Below are 16,621 nucleotides of genomic sequence, written 5' to 3' on the forward strand. Positions count from 1 at the left end.
ACAGGTGGGTCACTACAAGACGTACATCATTAGTAGCGTGGACCATCTGAGGTCGGACTCGGTCGGGCTGCTAGTGTTATGAACGGTAGCGTACATTGGTCGAGGCATCGACATTGTATTATAGGTCCCTTGGGACAGCGCCAACCCTGCTGAGAAGGGGTAATATCTCGGGTAGATCATACAGTTGAACTATCATTGATTCACATGATTATAACATGTACTATACCTATACTGCATTCATAAATAACTATCATGTTTAAAATGCTGCATACTTATCAAGCAGAGTTTTACTCACTAAGTCTTTAGACTTACCCATTTATTTTACACCCTTCATTATGTGTAATTATGCGGTTTAGCTAGCATATAGGAGGATGGATACGGACAGCCAGCTAGTGGTGGCCAAGGATCTAATTCAGACATGGACCCAGTTTGGCTCAAGTCCATATGGGACAATGAAGGATCCACTCAGGCGGAGATGATTGAGATTTTTATTATGTTAGCACTACATAAGCTTAGGCATTGATCTTGTTATTTCTTAGACAATTATCTTGGGTTCATAATATATTGATGATCGGTCTTTGACTAGTACATTTTAGGATCTATTATGTTATGATGTTTTATCGTTACTCTGGTTGTTATGATTATGGGATTTAATTATTGTTTTCCTATTCCTATGGTTGAAAGTCTTCCGCTGTAGTCTCTCTTGCGAGAGGTTATGATCCCTGAGTCTTGTTCGGACAAGGCTAGGAGGCGAATCATGCAGTCAATTACCAGTTAATTGATTTTCACGGGGTGTTATAGAACAAGTTCTAAAGGGGAAGAAGACTAACTGGAGGACTCAAAGCAGCACGGTTAGTGTATACAATAACTTTAGAACCAATCAAGTATGACCTAAACTTCTCCAAAGCAAATATGATAGCTAACAATTCTTTCTCAGTAGTAGAATAATTTAGCTGAGCATCATTCAAAGATCTAGAAGCATAATATATAGCATGAGGTACCTTATTGATTCTTTGACCTAAAACGGCTCCCAAGGCGAAGTCATTGGCACCGTACATGAGCTCGAATGGAGGGCTCCAATCAGGTGCCATCATTATTGGTGCAAATGGGAGCAGCTTTTTCAATATGTTGAAAGCATCCATGCGTTCGTCAATCCATTCAAACTTGACATCCTTGGCCAGTAGTGCACACAAGGGTCTAGAGATCTTGGAGAAATCCTTGATGAATCTTCTATAGAGCCCGGCATGTCCTAGAAAACTTCTTACACCTTAGGCCATCATAGGAGGAGGGAGTTTGGAGATGATGTCAATTTTGGCCTTATCTACCTCAATGCCCTTGCTAGAAATGGCATGACCCAGCACAATGCCTTGTTGTACCATAAAGTGGCACTTTTCCCAATTAAGCACTAAGCTGCATTCTTCACACCTCTTGAGGACAATCTTTAGATGATGGAGGCATTCAACAGAATTAGAGCCAAAAACACTAAAATCACCCATAAATACCTCAATAAATTTCTCCACCATGTCTGAGAAAATGCTCATCATGTATCTTTGAAAGGTGGCGGGTGCATTGTATAGTCCAAACGGCATCCTTCTGTAAGCAAATGTGCCAAAAGGACATGTGAAGGTGGTCTTTTCTTGGTCCTCTAGTGCTTTTGCAATTCGGTTGTAGCCACTGTATCTATCCAAAAAGAAGTAATATCTATGGCCAGCTAACCTCTCTACCATCTGATCAATGAAGGGCAAAGGAAAATGATTTTTTCGGGTCACCTTGTTCAGCCTTCAGTAGTCAATACATACCTTCCAACCGGTGGTTATTCTTGTACGTACCAGCTCATCTTCTTCATTTTTCACCACTGTGATCCCACTCTTTTTTGGTACTACTTGAACCGGACTTACCGATTTACTGTCTGAGATGGGATAGATAATGCCAACATCCAACAATTTAAAAAACCTCAGCCTTGACTACCTCCTTCATGTGTGGTTTGAGTCTTCTTTGCGCATCCCTAGTTGGCTTTGCTTCATCCTCAAGGAAGATTTGATGCATGCACTTGGCTGGACTTATGCCTTTGATGTCGGTAATAGTCCATCCTAACGTAGTTTTATGCTCTCTAAGAAATCTCAATAGCTTCTCTCCTCTTCCCCCAAACTTAGGTTTGCAGCATCTATCACAGGTAGTGTCTAGTTCTCTCCCAAGTAAGAATATGTCGGATGTTCTGGTAACTGCTTCAACTCCAATTCTGGTGCCTTGACAGTGGAAGGGACAAGAGTAGTATTAGTAGGCACAAGAGTCTCAAAGGGTGGGGTATACTTTCTTGAATGTGGTGGAGAGGTCTCAAGGAGGTGCACAGCTTCAATGATGTCATCAGTAACATCTTCAAAATCTGGCTCAATGTCTTGCCTTGTAAAACCATTAGTGAGGGTGGCCTCCAATGGATCAATATGATGGACCTGAAAAACTCTCTCAATAGCACCTTGAATGATATATACATTAAAGCATTCCAGATTATCTTGGGGTAATTTCAATGCATCAAATATTTTGAATTCTATCTTCTCACCATTTACCTTCATACTCGCATTACCCTTTTTCACACAAATTTTAGTATCAGTAGTTCTCATAAAGGGTCTTCCTAAGATAATAGGCAAAGGCAATGGCATAGGGGATTCTTCCATATCTAATACAATGAAATCAGCAGGTAAAATAAATTGATCTACCTTTACCAAGACATCCTCTAGTATACCTCTCGGTCTTTTGATCCTTCTGTCTGCCAATTGTAAGGTGATTGAAGTTGGTTGAAGCTCCCCCAAACCCAGTATCTCATACATAGTGTATGGTAGCAGATTGACTCCTACTCCTAAATCCAATAATGCACACTCAAAAAGATGGTCACCAATCATGCAAGGAATAGTAAAACTACTCGAATCTTTAAGCTTTGGTGGTAATTTCCTTAACAACACCGCACTTACCTCTTATATTAAAGCCACTGTTTCATGCTCCTGATCTGTAAATGAATACAAAGGATAAGTCTTAGTGGTGTGGTCAGAAGGGGAACATATGGCATATACCTTGACTTGTGCAGCTTGCTGAATGGGAGAGATGTTCTGAGTAGTCATGGCCTTTACAAGCATATCTAGCTTCCTCTCCATGGCAGCCATCTGATTTTGAACTCTACCATTCATGTTTACTTCATACATGCCCTTACTTTTTACTCCATGTCTCCCTCTGGATGAGAATTGTTGGGAGTTCTCGCTTAATGCCTCAAAGAGCTCTATGGCTTCCTCACTATTCTTTTCCATAAGCACACCTCCACAAGCAGAGTCAACAAATACTTTTGTTAGTGTCATTTAAACCTTCATAAAAAGCTTGTACCTTATCATCTTGAGATAGGTTGTGATGTGGACACTTGGCAGCTCATTGAAGTGTTCCCATGCTTCGAAGAAAAGATCTCCATCTCTCTGTTCAAATGTTTGAATCTCCCTTCTAAGTTGCCTTGTCTTTTGAGCTAGGAAAAACTTCTTAAGGAATTTAGTGGCTAACCCATCCCAAGTAGTAATGGGACCTGCAGGCAAGGAATTTAACCATAACTTAGCATTATCTTTTAAATAAAAAGGAAAGAGGATTAACCTGATTCCTTCTAGAGTTAAGCACTGGATGTTTTGAGTCTTACAGAGATCAAAGAACTCCCTAACGTGCAAGTGTGGATCCTCAGTAGGTGTGCCTCTGAAGTGAGTCAAAGTATTGAGTATTTGAGGTGGCAAATTGAAGCTGCCCTGTGCTTCTGGTTGGTAGGCAACGCATGATGGCTGGTTGAGGTTTTGCGAGATGAAAGAATGTTTCATAGGTCTCTGCACTGGCGGTGGATTCAAGACAGCTTCTCCCATTGTTTCCTCAACTTTGAGTTCTTTTGTCTCGGGGTTGTCTCTAGGCCTTTGTCGAATGGTCCGCACAATTTCTGGATCAATTGGAATGACGGTTGAGTCCTGAGATCGACGACCTTGCATGAAGAAGATCTGTTTTTGCAATTACAGCAGCTTCAATGCTGCTGTTTAGAAAATTACGCTCGATCTCTCCTGAGTGTGCGCTCGATCACAGTGCTTGCAGACATAATGCAGAACTGAGACAAATTCCAATTTAGGTAAATTTTTTTAAAAAAAAAAAGAAAAAAGAAAAAAGAAAAAAGAAAAGAAGAAGAAGAAGAAAGAAAGAAAGAAACAGAACCGATTTAAAAGTAAAAATTAAAATAACAAAACTAAAGGGAAAAAAATTCTAAACAGAATTTAACGCAATCCCGGGCAACGACACCAAAAACTTGTTGTACCGAATACTACCTAAATTAATAGATAATAATCGGTACGTTTTAACTCGCAAGTGCACAAGATCAAAACAGTAGTATAGGGTGCAAGTACGAGATCATTCCCATGAGAATAGCTAAAAATAATGCTTAAAATTAATTCCGAAAATAAAACAAGATAAAAGATTGATTTTGAATTAATAGAGATAAAGAAGTAGGACTTTGATATCCACCACTAATCATGCTTAAATAATTCAACAATATGCCAATGTTCCAATCATATCAAGAACACCTAATGTTTGTCAACCTAAGAGCATGGGTGTATACTCCGTAAGCTATTGATCTCCCTAAGCAATGAATTAGGCATGGGTGTCTACTCTAATTCTTTTCTTTCTCAAAGGATTTAGAATGGGTGTCTACTAAGTTGTTCTTTAAGAAAGCATAAATTTGTAGAAATCAACAAACACATGGAGCCTAGGGCATGGGTGTCTACTCCCGGTCTTCTATGTTGATTAATCTAAGAACCCGTAAGGAGATTTTTTTGTCACTCTATTAAGCCCAGGACTCAATCATCCAAATTGACTCAAATAACAAATCCATACCACATGCATATATTGGCCAAGCACATTCATATGAGAAATTCAATAAAACATAAAATAATCAAGTTGAGCATCACAATATGATTATCACAAAGGCGCCAATATTGAAATATTAAAGATACATGATTAGGGCTTCAATCTAGCCCTACTAAAATATTTAGTTACACTTAAGTTTGATGCTAATCATCTTCATAAGAAAATAAAAAGGAAAATAATAAACCCGAAAAACGCTTCCTTGAAGAGCCGTCAATTCTTCTTCTAGAACTTGTCTGGCATTGTCTCCTTTTCCTAGAGGCCTAGAGGTCTATTTATAGGTTTAGAAAAAGCCCTAGAAGTCCTAGAAACCCTAGTAAAGTCGTAGGTTTAAGTCCTAGTTCAATAAAGACTTGGAAAACCTAATTTGATGTGGAAAAGGAGTCTGGCCGCATGTTTTTTTCCTCCAGCGCACAAGTGCGCTCGATCGTAAGGTTGGTTGCTCGATTGTAGTTGTGCGATCGATTTTCTGTGTTGGGTGCTCAAGTGCGGAGGTCAACTTCTTTTGCATGCTCGCTTGCTTGCTCAAATGCCCTCGCTACTTTGACTTTGGCACTCGAGCGCTTCTGCACTCGAGCCCTGGTCTTGTATGCTTGATTGCACACTCCAACTTTTTCCCAAATTGCACTTTAAGTCCAAATTTTCCAGAATTGCGTCCTTTTCTTCAAAAACCTATTAAAATATAGAAAACACAAAAAGAAAGTAAAATAGTACAAACTAACAAAACTAAGAGATTAACAAATATAAATTAAGGGGCTAAAATATGTATATTTTAGCACTTATCACTTAGTAAGTAAACATCACATTAGGGCATGACATGAGCTCATTATTAATAAGCAGAAATAAACATGCACTGTAGGTAAACATTTAAAAGAGGTGCTGACACCGTTAATACACCGTAAAAGTATTGTTTTAGTTAATAAAAGAGTGGTGCATTCTCAGCGGCAATCGCCTAAGTATTTTAATACGGAAAAACTAATGTTTTATAGGTCATAATTATCATATATGGTCTACCCAAGATATTACCCCTTCTCAGCAGTGTTGGCACTATCCTAAGCGACATGTAATACAATACTAGTGCCTTGACCATTGTACGCTACCGTCCATAACACTAGCAGCCCGACCGAGTCCGACCTCTGGTGGCCCATGCTACAAATGATGTACGTCTTGTAGTGATCGCCCATTAAGGCTACGCCGGTCACAAAACATCCATTGGATCCAACGCCCATATAACAACATACACATTTGACCATTGAATCAAGTCTATATAGTAAGCCCATGGCCATTGTTGTGCAAATTTATTTAACTCGCAAGTGCACGAATCAATTGTAGTTTAATGGATTGCAAGTGCGAGGTCGATCTCACAGAGAATTGTATTTTTGAAAGAGCAATTTATATCTAAACTAATTAAATCCTAATCTAGTTCCAAAAAGGGTTTGATTTTTGAGTTTTGAAAATTAAAGGATAAACATAAACAAAATAAAATAAGTAAATCTAAGGATAAAGGTACTAAGGTTTGGGAATTCACACTCACCAAATCATAACAACATACTTTATGTTCATCAATATTAATCTGAAGTTCTCACAAATTAAATCATAGATATGTTTTACTATGCTTCAAAGAATTAATCAAAACCATCTCATGTATCCATTCATTGACCAAATCACAAAAGGAATCCAAATTCAATTGAAACACCAGATGTATCCGTAGAACAAATCACAAGGGATATCCAATTTTTATGAGTTAAAAGCCAAGCAATCAATCATATGAAATTATCTTAAATCATCACATGTATCCTTGAATCACAAGAAATATCCAAGAATCACTCCATACAATTGATTAGAAGTAAAACAATTGAAATATAAAACCCAATAAAATCATAATAATAAAAACTTACATAAAAGTGATTTTGTTCTTCATCGGTGAGGCTGCATCCCCAACCTTAGTTGGGAATTTAGCTCCACATAAAAATAAAATCTAAACCTAAACCTAAACCTAAAGAAAAACTAAACAAAAGAATTTTGCTCTCTGGGATTGTGTCACTTTTCTTGAATGCAAAGAAGTCTATTTATAGGCTTAGGAAAGTCCTAAAAACCTTATTAAACCTAGATAATTTGGAGGTCTGTCTCCCAGTCAAAATAGAAGTCTGAAATCGGAATAGGATTCGTCCACATTTGTGTCCTTTGATTGCGGGGCGATTTTGGCATAGAAACCGTCCGAATTAGGAAAATCCTATTTCATAACAAATTGTAGTATTTTGAGTTAGCTTTCCAATACCGTTTGAATCACTTCAATCCAATATTTGAACGGAGAGTTATGCTCAAAATACTAAGACATGTGCAGAATCTAAATTTGAATCCGATCCGAAATCTTATCCAATCTGAACTTTAATCTGATTTAACCTTTTCTTGGATTTGGTTAGACTTAACCACATCATCTAGGTCTTCTCAAAGTATTCTTTCTTCCAAACTTTGCATTTTTCCCTTTAAAGCTGTAGTTTTTCTTCAATGACTTACAAAATACTAAAAACACAAAACTAACACAAAATATTAAATAACGACACAGCTAAAGGATTAACTAATGTAAATAAAGGGGTCCAAATATGCAATATTTGGCACTTATCAGCCACTATACCGCACGTACCGGTGTACCATGTCACAATGCATCTTATCGACAAGTTATTAAAGCAGTTACTAAGTCATTACAAAAATGTAGACATGCTGATATCATACGCGTGGTCAATCAGCTAACATATCCCATGTTTTTAAAGAAAGTGTTCGTAAGTGTTTACTTACCTTGTTCGCCTGCTCGAGTCCTCCAACATCATAAAACCTTGCTAGAACAAAATACGACACATTATTATGTGCAGTACTAGAGGACTTCTATGAGTATGGTGCTAAGTTTTATCTAACAAAAGGGATTGCTGGACCCTATCACTGCAAATTTGGAGCTAAGGGGTAGATGCCTTCTCCCTGGTCATACGTATAGCCACGAGAGCGTACATTCGGCTAGTGAGTTAGGTATTTTGGCCAACAACTCTAAACTATGTTTTGAGGCTTCTATGAGATCTATGGGCAAATATAAATCCTTCTAGTCTACTAATTAGGCATATACAACGTAACATCATGTTACCATACAATTCAAGGCAATAAAAGAGTGGCTTAAAACTCTTTGAAAACATACTTGGCTTTTATAAGGAAATGGGTGTAAGGGCTTTACCAAAATCATCTTTTTAAAACATGAAACATCATAGTAACAACAAAAGATCATGGAATGGGTAAGAAGTCTACCTTAGGGAATAGCAAAACACCAAGACCTCCTCCTTCTCTCTCAAAATCACCTCTTCTACTAGGATTAGAGTTTTTCAGGGAGTGGGAGAGGCTGATGGGATGAAGGGGGTGTTATATAGGGTATGGGATGTGTGCCTCCTCTGCAAAAAGTGGAGAATGGGTTAAAACTACTTTTCAGGATGTCAGCATACGTATGGGTACTATTATACGTTGGATAAAAGGGTTTAGGCGTACGTCCTAGGTATTGCCTACTACGTCAAAGACTGGTCAACGTACATATGGGTGGTCCCATGGGCGTATGTTTAGTCAGAAAGGGGTGAAACTTGGGTTTTGCCTCAAGGCTTTTTAGGATATCTTGGTTATGTGTGAGGGCTTAGGTCTTTTGTTTTAAAAATATGCTTTATGAAATTTTTAACCAATTAAAACGATTGTTTTTACTGAGGTATCACACTCTCCCCTCCTTATAAAAATTTCATCCTCAAAATTATGGTTTTGAAAGTAAAGAAAAGTCTCTCCTCGTGGGAGGGTTTGTAAAATAGTCGAGAGAATTGGGATATATAAAACAAGACTTTGGAAAGAACCAAAACAATAATGGAATCAAAATAGGCATAGCAAGTTTGACATCTACGGCATTCATATAAGGATAAGGTATAGTAAGTTTAGAAAGGCTGCATACACACCAAAATTGCCACCACCGAGGTGGACTTATAATGTAGCAAAAAATTCATACAAAACACCAAAAGAGACATAAAAGAAGTCATCGTGAGAGTGCTCTAAGAGCGGGATCGCCTATCCTTCCTAGAGCTAGGCTCTACAGATCCTCAACCGGGGGTTCCTCGAGCGCTCGGGCTCCCTCTTCCTCAGTTGACGCTCAGACTGTGAATACCGTAGTCCCTGACGTCGAGGGATCCCATCAAGTAGTTCTACCACAGTGTGAGGATGGCATGGTTCCCTGAATGGATCTTTGGATCTCGTTGAGCATGCTATCCATACGGTTTATACGCTCCTCTCTGCTCACAGACGAGGATGCACCATCAACTGCTGCCACTCTCGGTGCTCGTGGTGGTCTCGGCTCCAGCTCAACTCCTCAGAGGTGAGACTTGCTTGCATTGAGAAATCGCGAGGTCATGCATGCTCTAGGCAGTGGTAGCTCTGTCAGGCCCTCTGTAGATACTCCAACGTGCTTGGCGATCTTGGTGATCAGGGCTCCATATGGAAGGGCGGTGCCCTGGTTGGCCATCTGTAGCCCCTTCATTGCCGCAACGATGAAGGAACCAAAATTGAGAGAGGTTTTTGCTAGGAGAGCATAGAGGCAATGAGATCTCTCAATGGTAATAGAGGTGAGGTGTTGTAAAAAAATTTAATACTCACAAGTGTACGAATAGTTTGCAGTAAAAGGGTTGCAAGTGCGAGGTAGATCCCACAAGGAATTGTGTTCTTGAAAACAAAATTAAATCTAAATCAATCAAAACCTAACCTGGTTCCAAAATTTGAGAAATTGTTTTGTGAACGTAAAATCGAAAGCATAAACTAATTAAAGTGAAAGTAATCTATGAACAAAGCACTAGGGTTTCGGAATCCGCACTTACAAATTCATAACAACATATTCCCATGATCAATAATATTTCGAAAGTACTACAAATCTTAGGTATGTTTTACTTTTCCTTCAAAGAATTAATCAAAACCATCCCATGTATCCATCCATCACACAAATTACAAAAGAAATCCAATTTCAATCAAATCATCAATTGTATCTGTAAATCACAAAAGATATCCAATTTTCAATTAAAACATCAATTGTATCCATAGAATAAATCACAAGGGATATCCAATTTTTTAACAAAGAAAACCATGCAATCAATTATGTGAAATTATCTCAAATAATCAAGTGTATACTTGAATCACAAAAGATATCCAAGAATCATTCCACAAAATTGATTTGAAGTAAAATAATAGGAAAATCAAACCAATACATTGGAAAATATCATATACATGGAAAGAATGTTGCTAATCATAAGTGAGGCTTCATCCTCAACCTTATTTGAGGGTTTAGCCTCTCATGAAATTGAAAGACAAACCAAAATTAATTGAATCCATGAAAATTGAGATGCTTACAAATTGAAAACCCCAAATTTGAGATCCAAAAGCTAGGAAACCCTAAACTCTCTTCTTTCTCCTCTGAAATTTCGTACTCTGCAATCTCTTCTAAAATAATCTGAGATCTTTTCCATTTATAGGCTTTAATCTAGGTTTGGTTTTAAGCTAAAAACTGGTGCCAGGTCAAACAAGTGTGCTCGATTGCACACTTGGTGCGCTTGAGCACTGCTTGCTTGGGCATAGGCGGGGGTGCGCTCAAGTGCTCCGTTGTTGGGCTCGAGCGTAGACGCGCTCGAGCATAGAATCATGATCTCGATCCCACTTCCGTTTGTAGCTCTTTTTGCAAACTTTGCAACTTCCACAAAAAGATTGCATTTTTCCCTTAGCAACCTGCAAAACACAAAACTAGCACAAGACATGGAAATAGAAGACAACCAAAGGATTAACAAATACAAATTAAGGGGTCCAAATATATAATATTTGGCACACATCAAACACCCCCAAACTTACATTTTGCTAGCCCCTTAGCAAAACAAAACGAAAAATAAAATGAAAGCATGAAACATAAATCCTCTGTCGTAAGAGAAACGATTGCATTTAGCATATGCAACAAGCCTTTTAAACCCCTAGGCATCCCTAGTGGACAAGTGAAGTCTCGTGAGGGTTTAACAGAAATGATACCCACAAACATTGCAGCACTATGTTGTTAACAAGAATGAAGTTTCACACAAACCATGGTTCTTATTCATGAGCAAGCTTAAAAAGACAAACACCATCATCACAATCAAAAGAGAATCCAAAATCAAATCACTCATAAATGGACAATTGAGACATCATATGTTTCGATAAGTGCAAAGTGAAATTAGTATACAATCATGAGGCTTTCAATTTAAATTCAAAACAAGTTACTCAAAATTTGTAAGAATCCCTAACAGATGAAACAACCAAGGCAAGATAAGCATTTTTCTAACTTTTTTTTTTTTTTTTTTCTTGTCTAGGCTGTGCAATGTTTAACTCCCTTAAGCTTTCTAATTGACCCATGTAACAAGTGTTAGCAAACTTGTTACATTACGAAGCCAAACTAGCAATACCATCAATCAACTCGAACTTCACCCCTTTTGACGCAAACACTCAATGCTTAATGATGCAAGAGGTCCGGTTACTCTATGAAAAACTCAAAATGATCTTCTCTTTTTTCTTCTTTCACTTTTTTTTTTGTTTTTTTGTTTTTTTGTTTTTTTTTTCTTGCAAGCCAAGGTTATTCATCAATAGGTCATCCAAATCTTAAAGGCACATGATTAAGCTCAAACAACATACCTCACAGAATCCATGCTAATGTGCTCATTAAAATTCAACCCAAAACAAGTGAAAGCTCCTTTACCCAAAAATAAATCAAAATACTCAAATTCCTAATGACATGATGATGTGTTCAACACTTTAAGCAAGCCAATGAAATGCAAACCATAGTTATAGTTTAATTGAAACTTGACAACAACATAGCACACTTTTTTTTTTCTTAGGCACGAAAAATTGAAACAAACAATAAGAAAACAACAAAGAAAATTGGACAACGGTGTCTTTCCATACCCCTAAACTTGAATCACACATTGTCCTCAATGTAGGTAGAAATACAATACTGAGAGGTGAAGAAAACCGGAGTGTGTAGAGAGAGAACGTCCCCCAAACTTACTCGTGAAAATACCTGTCCTAAAAATCACAACAACACAAAAACAAACACAAACGAAACAAAAACAAATGACAAAAAATAAAAGGAAAGAGGGGTGCCTCCCACAAGCGCTAAGTTTACTGTCTTCAGCCAGACTTTCCACAACAGATGTTCAGTTAGAAGAAGCAGGGTCCTCCAAGGGCATTTCTTCAATCTCCAGGATCTCCAGTTCGAGGAATGGCTTCAACCGTTGACCATTGACCTTGAGAGTATTTCCACTCTAAGGATCCTCGATGTCGATGGCTCCATGAGTAGAAATTGCATGCACTATGAATGGTCCAGTCCATCGAGACTTGAGCTTACCTGAGAATAATGTGAATTTTGTATAAGAGGACTTTTTGACCAACTTCAAAAGATCTTAAAATGTTTTGGTCGTGAGCCTTCTTCATCTGAGATTTGTACAGCTTGGCACAGTCGTAGGCATCATTCCTCAATTCTTCTAACTCATTGAGTTGGAGCTTCCTTTGATTGCCAGCCTCGGAGAGATTGAAATTTGGCTGCTTGATAGCCCAATATGCTCGATGCTCCAATTCCACAGGAAGATGACAAGCCTTGCCATACACAAGTTGGTTGGGAGACATGTCAATCGTAGTCCTGAACGCTGTCTGGTATGCCCACAGTGCATCATTAACTCGTAGAGACCAATCTTTTCTTGTCGGGTTCTCCATCTTCTCAAGTATCCTCTTGATTTCTCTGTTGGATATCTCGACTTGACCATCTGAGGATTGTAGGGAGTTGCAACTTTATAAGTGATACCATACTTCTTCATGAGTTGCTCAAAAAATCTATTACAGAAGGGCTTCCCTTCCTTCCATCACTGATAATGGCACGTGGTGTCCAAAAACGTGCAAACACATTGTCCTTCAGAAATTGCAGCACAACTCTATGATCATTATGTTTCCAAGTTGGTGGAGGCCAAGGAATGGCCTCCACCGACTTGGAAACATAATCAACCGCCACAAGGATGTAGAGGTACCCATAAGAATTAGGGAAGGGTCCCACAAAGTCAATGCCCCAAACATCAAAAAGCTCCACAATTAGGATCAGGTTCAATGGCATCATATTCCTTCTTCCAATACTCCCCAATTTCTGGCATCTCTCACAAGCTGAACAATAGTCATGAGCATCACGAAAGATGGAGGGCCAATAGAATCCACTTTCAAAAATCTTCGCAACAGTCTTTTTAGAACTAAAGTGGCCTCCACATGCATGATCATGGCAAAAGGAGAGGACATTTTATTGGTCACTCTCAGGAATGCATCTTCGTATAATCTGATCTGGGTAGTATTTGAACAAGTAGGGATCATCCCAAAAGAAATACTTCACCTCAGCCAAGAATTTTGAACTGTCTTGCTTGGTCCAATGTGAGGACATCTGAGCAGTGACAAGGTAGTTCACAATGTCTGCGAACCATGGTGTAGGATTTTGGGACATGTGCATCAGTTGTTCATCAGGGAACATCTCAACAATGGGCACAGCATCTTCATTGAAATCCACAATCAGCCTAGATAAGTGGTCAGCTACCACATTCTCGAAACCCTTCTTGTCCCGAATTTCAATGTCAAACTCCTCCAGCAACAGAATCCACCGGATGAGACAAAATTTAGCATCTTTCTTGGAAAAAAGATATGTCAAACCAGCATGATCCGAGTAGACCAAGACTTTAGACCCTAGCAAGTAAGATCTAAACTTATCCAAAGCAAACACGATTGCCAACAACTCGTTTTCAATGGTAGAGTAGTTGAGTTGTGCATCATTCAGGGTCTTGCTGGCATAGTAGATGACATGAGGAAGCTTCTCCACCCTCTGCCCCAAAACAACTCCCATAGCATAATCAGAGGCATCACACATTATCTCAAAAGGCACATCCCAATTGGGTGGTTTAATGATTGGTGTGGAGGTTAAGGTCTTCTTCAGGATCTCAAAGGCTGTATGGCACTTGTCATTGAAAACAAAGGGAGCATCTTTTGCAAGCAGGCTGCACAAAGGTCTTGCAATCTTACTGAAGTCCTTGATGAATCTTCTGTAGAATCCTACATGTCCCAAAAAAGATCAAATCTCTTTCACTATCCGCGAAGGCGGAAGGTTGGAGATCAAATCCACCTTGGCTTTGTCAACCTCAATACCTTTGTGGGAAATGACATGCCCCAAAACAATCCCTTGTTTTACAATGAAGTGGCATTTCTCCCAATTAAGAATCAAGTTCTTCTCCGTACACCATACCAACACCAAGGTGAGATGGTGCAAACACTCCCCAAATGAAGACCCAAAAACCAAGAAGTCATCCATAAATATCTCCTGGTGACGTTCAACCATATTTGAGAAAATGCTAATCATGCACTGCTGAAAAGTAGCAGGTGCGTTGCACAACCCGAAAGGCATACGGCAGTAGGCAAACGTACAAAAAGAACAAGTGAATGTGGTCTTCTCCTGGTCTTTGGGATCCAACAGAACTTGATTGTAGCCAAAATAGCCATCAAGGAAACAGTAATAAGCATGACTGGCCAATCTTTCCACCATCTAATCAATGAAAGGTAAAGGAGAATGGTCTTTTGTTGTAGCAGAATTCAACTTCCTGTAATCAATGCACACTCTCCATCCCGACTAAACGTGGGTTAGGACCAACTCATTATCCTTGTTCTTGATCACCGTAATACCCGTTTTCTTGGGCACCACATGAATGGGACTCACCCATTTGCTGTCAGAAATTGGGTATATGATTCTTGCGTCCACAAGTTTGATTACCTCAGCTCAAACTACCTCTTGCATGGCCAGATTCAACCATCTCTGTGGCTCGTGAGAGGGTTTAGCATTTTCTTCGAGATGAATCTTGTGTGTCACCACTGTAGGACTGATTCCCTTGATGTCTCCAATAGACCATCCTGTGGCTTCTTTATGCTCTTTCAAAACATCCAACAACTTCTGTTCTTGAGCATCATCCAGTTCGGAAGCAATGATCACAGGCAACGACTCAGTAGGACCAAGATATTTGTACTTCAAAGTGTCAGGTAGAGGCTTCAAATCTAGCTTGACAGGCTCAGCCACGGATGAAGATGGCTCGAGGTATGATGTCTCAATGGTTTCCCAAGTATCAGTCTTTATCTCCTGAGTTAAGTCCAATGAGGCATCAGCTTGCTCAAGTAATGTGTCAAGGTCCATATCACCTCCAAATTCAGTAAGGCACTCTCCCAAAGGGTCGTCAATACTTGGTTCATTGACAAACTCCTCCACTATTTCCTCAATTGAGCACACACTTCCGACCCCCTCATATTCAAATGGCTGCCTGCTGATATCAAAAATGTTTAGCTCCACTGTCATGTTCCCAAAGGATGTCTTCATTACTCCAATCCTACAGTTGATTAAGGAATTAGCCGTACCTAAAAAGGATCGCCCTAATATCACTAGAATTTGGATCTCCACATTTATAACCGGTTCTGTGTCTAAGAAGATGAAGTCCACAGGGTAGTAGAACTTATCAACTTTGATCTATACATCTTCAATGATTCCCCTCGGGACTTTTACAAATCTGTCGGCCAACTGAAGTGTCATTGAAGTGGGTTTCAGCTCTCCTAATCCTAGCTGAACATAAACTGAATATGGTAGAAGATTCACACTAGCCTCCAAATCCAGCAAATCTCTTTCAACTTGGTTGTCACTTATCATGCAAGCAATTGTAGGACATCCAGGGTCCTCATACTTAAAGGGATTTGCATTGAAGAATGGAGCTGACTTGCTCAATCAGGAAAGCTTTCTTGGGAACGTTTGTCCTTCTCTTGATAGTGACCACATCCTTCAAAAATTTGGTGTGCGATGGCACTTGTTGGATGGCATCTAGGAATGGAATGTTGATCTGAACTTGTTTAAACACCTCAAAAATGTCTTCGAACTTTGAGCCTTTCTCGGTAGCCATCAGTCTTTCTGGAAAAAGAGCTTTGGGGACAAACTTCTTGGGAATATCCTCAACAATTGGAATGACAGTGTCCAGTCCAGCATCTCTTGCAGGCTTGTCATGGCTTTCTTCCTCTTTTGCCGCCTCAGTGGTCTCTTCAGGCATGGCCACTTGATTATTCACTTGCTTTCCTAACCTCAAAGTCGTAATGGCCTGAACATGCTCCTGTCCATGAGTAGGTGCCGAGGAACTTCCAACAACAAATTGCCCTTTTGGGTTGGACGTAGGTAGACTAGGGAACTATCCTCTTTCTCTCTTCCCCAAGTGATTGGCTAGCTGGCCAATTTGCCCTTCCATCTTGCCAATAGCTTGAGTGTTGACCTGAGTGAGACCTTTTAACTCCATAGTGGAATTCTTAAGCTCCATAATGGAATTCTTAACCTCTTGTATGGACTGGCTATTCGATTGTATGACCTGGGAGTTGAGCATGTTGGTTTTGTCACATCTCTTGCCTGAATTCTTTAAACGTGTCTTCCAATGATGACTATGGTGCAGGCTATGGCACTTGAGTGGTGGATTGAAAAGCAGGAGGTTGGGCTTGGTGAGATGACCGAAACTAATTTTGAGATTGTGGATGGAATCCCGGAGGGTATTGATTCTGACCTTGAGTAGAGGTACCTCCTTGATTAAGTGGT

The 16,621-nt window shown here is 39.4% G+C and overlaps 1 non-coding gene and 1 pseudogene across 1 annotated transcript; one reads left to right on the forward strand and one right to left on the reverse strand.

The window, feature by feature from the left end:
* The window catches only part of LOC148586353 (uncharacterized), a 97,927-nt pseudogene extending 82,572 nt beyond the window's left edge, over window positions 1-15,355 (reverse strand).
* LOC132180150 (small nucleolar RNA R71) lies at window positions 3,386-3,488 on the forward strand. The gene has a single exon (XR_009440044.2). It is a non-coding gene; the product is annotated as a small nucleolar RNA R71 (small nucleolar RNA).
* Window positions 15,356-16,621: the final 1,266 nt, after the last annotated feature.

Source organism: Corylus avellana, chromosome 4, assembly GCF_965113065.1.
Source record: "Corylus avellana chromosome 4, dhCorAvel1.hap1.2, whole genome shotgun sequence".
Classification (NCBI taxonomy): domain Eukaryota; kingdom Viridiplantae; phylum Streptophyta; class Magnoliopsida; order Fagales; family Betulaceae; genus Corylus; species Corylus avellana.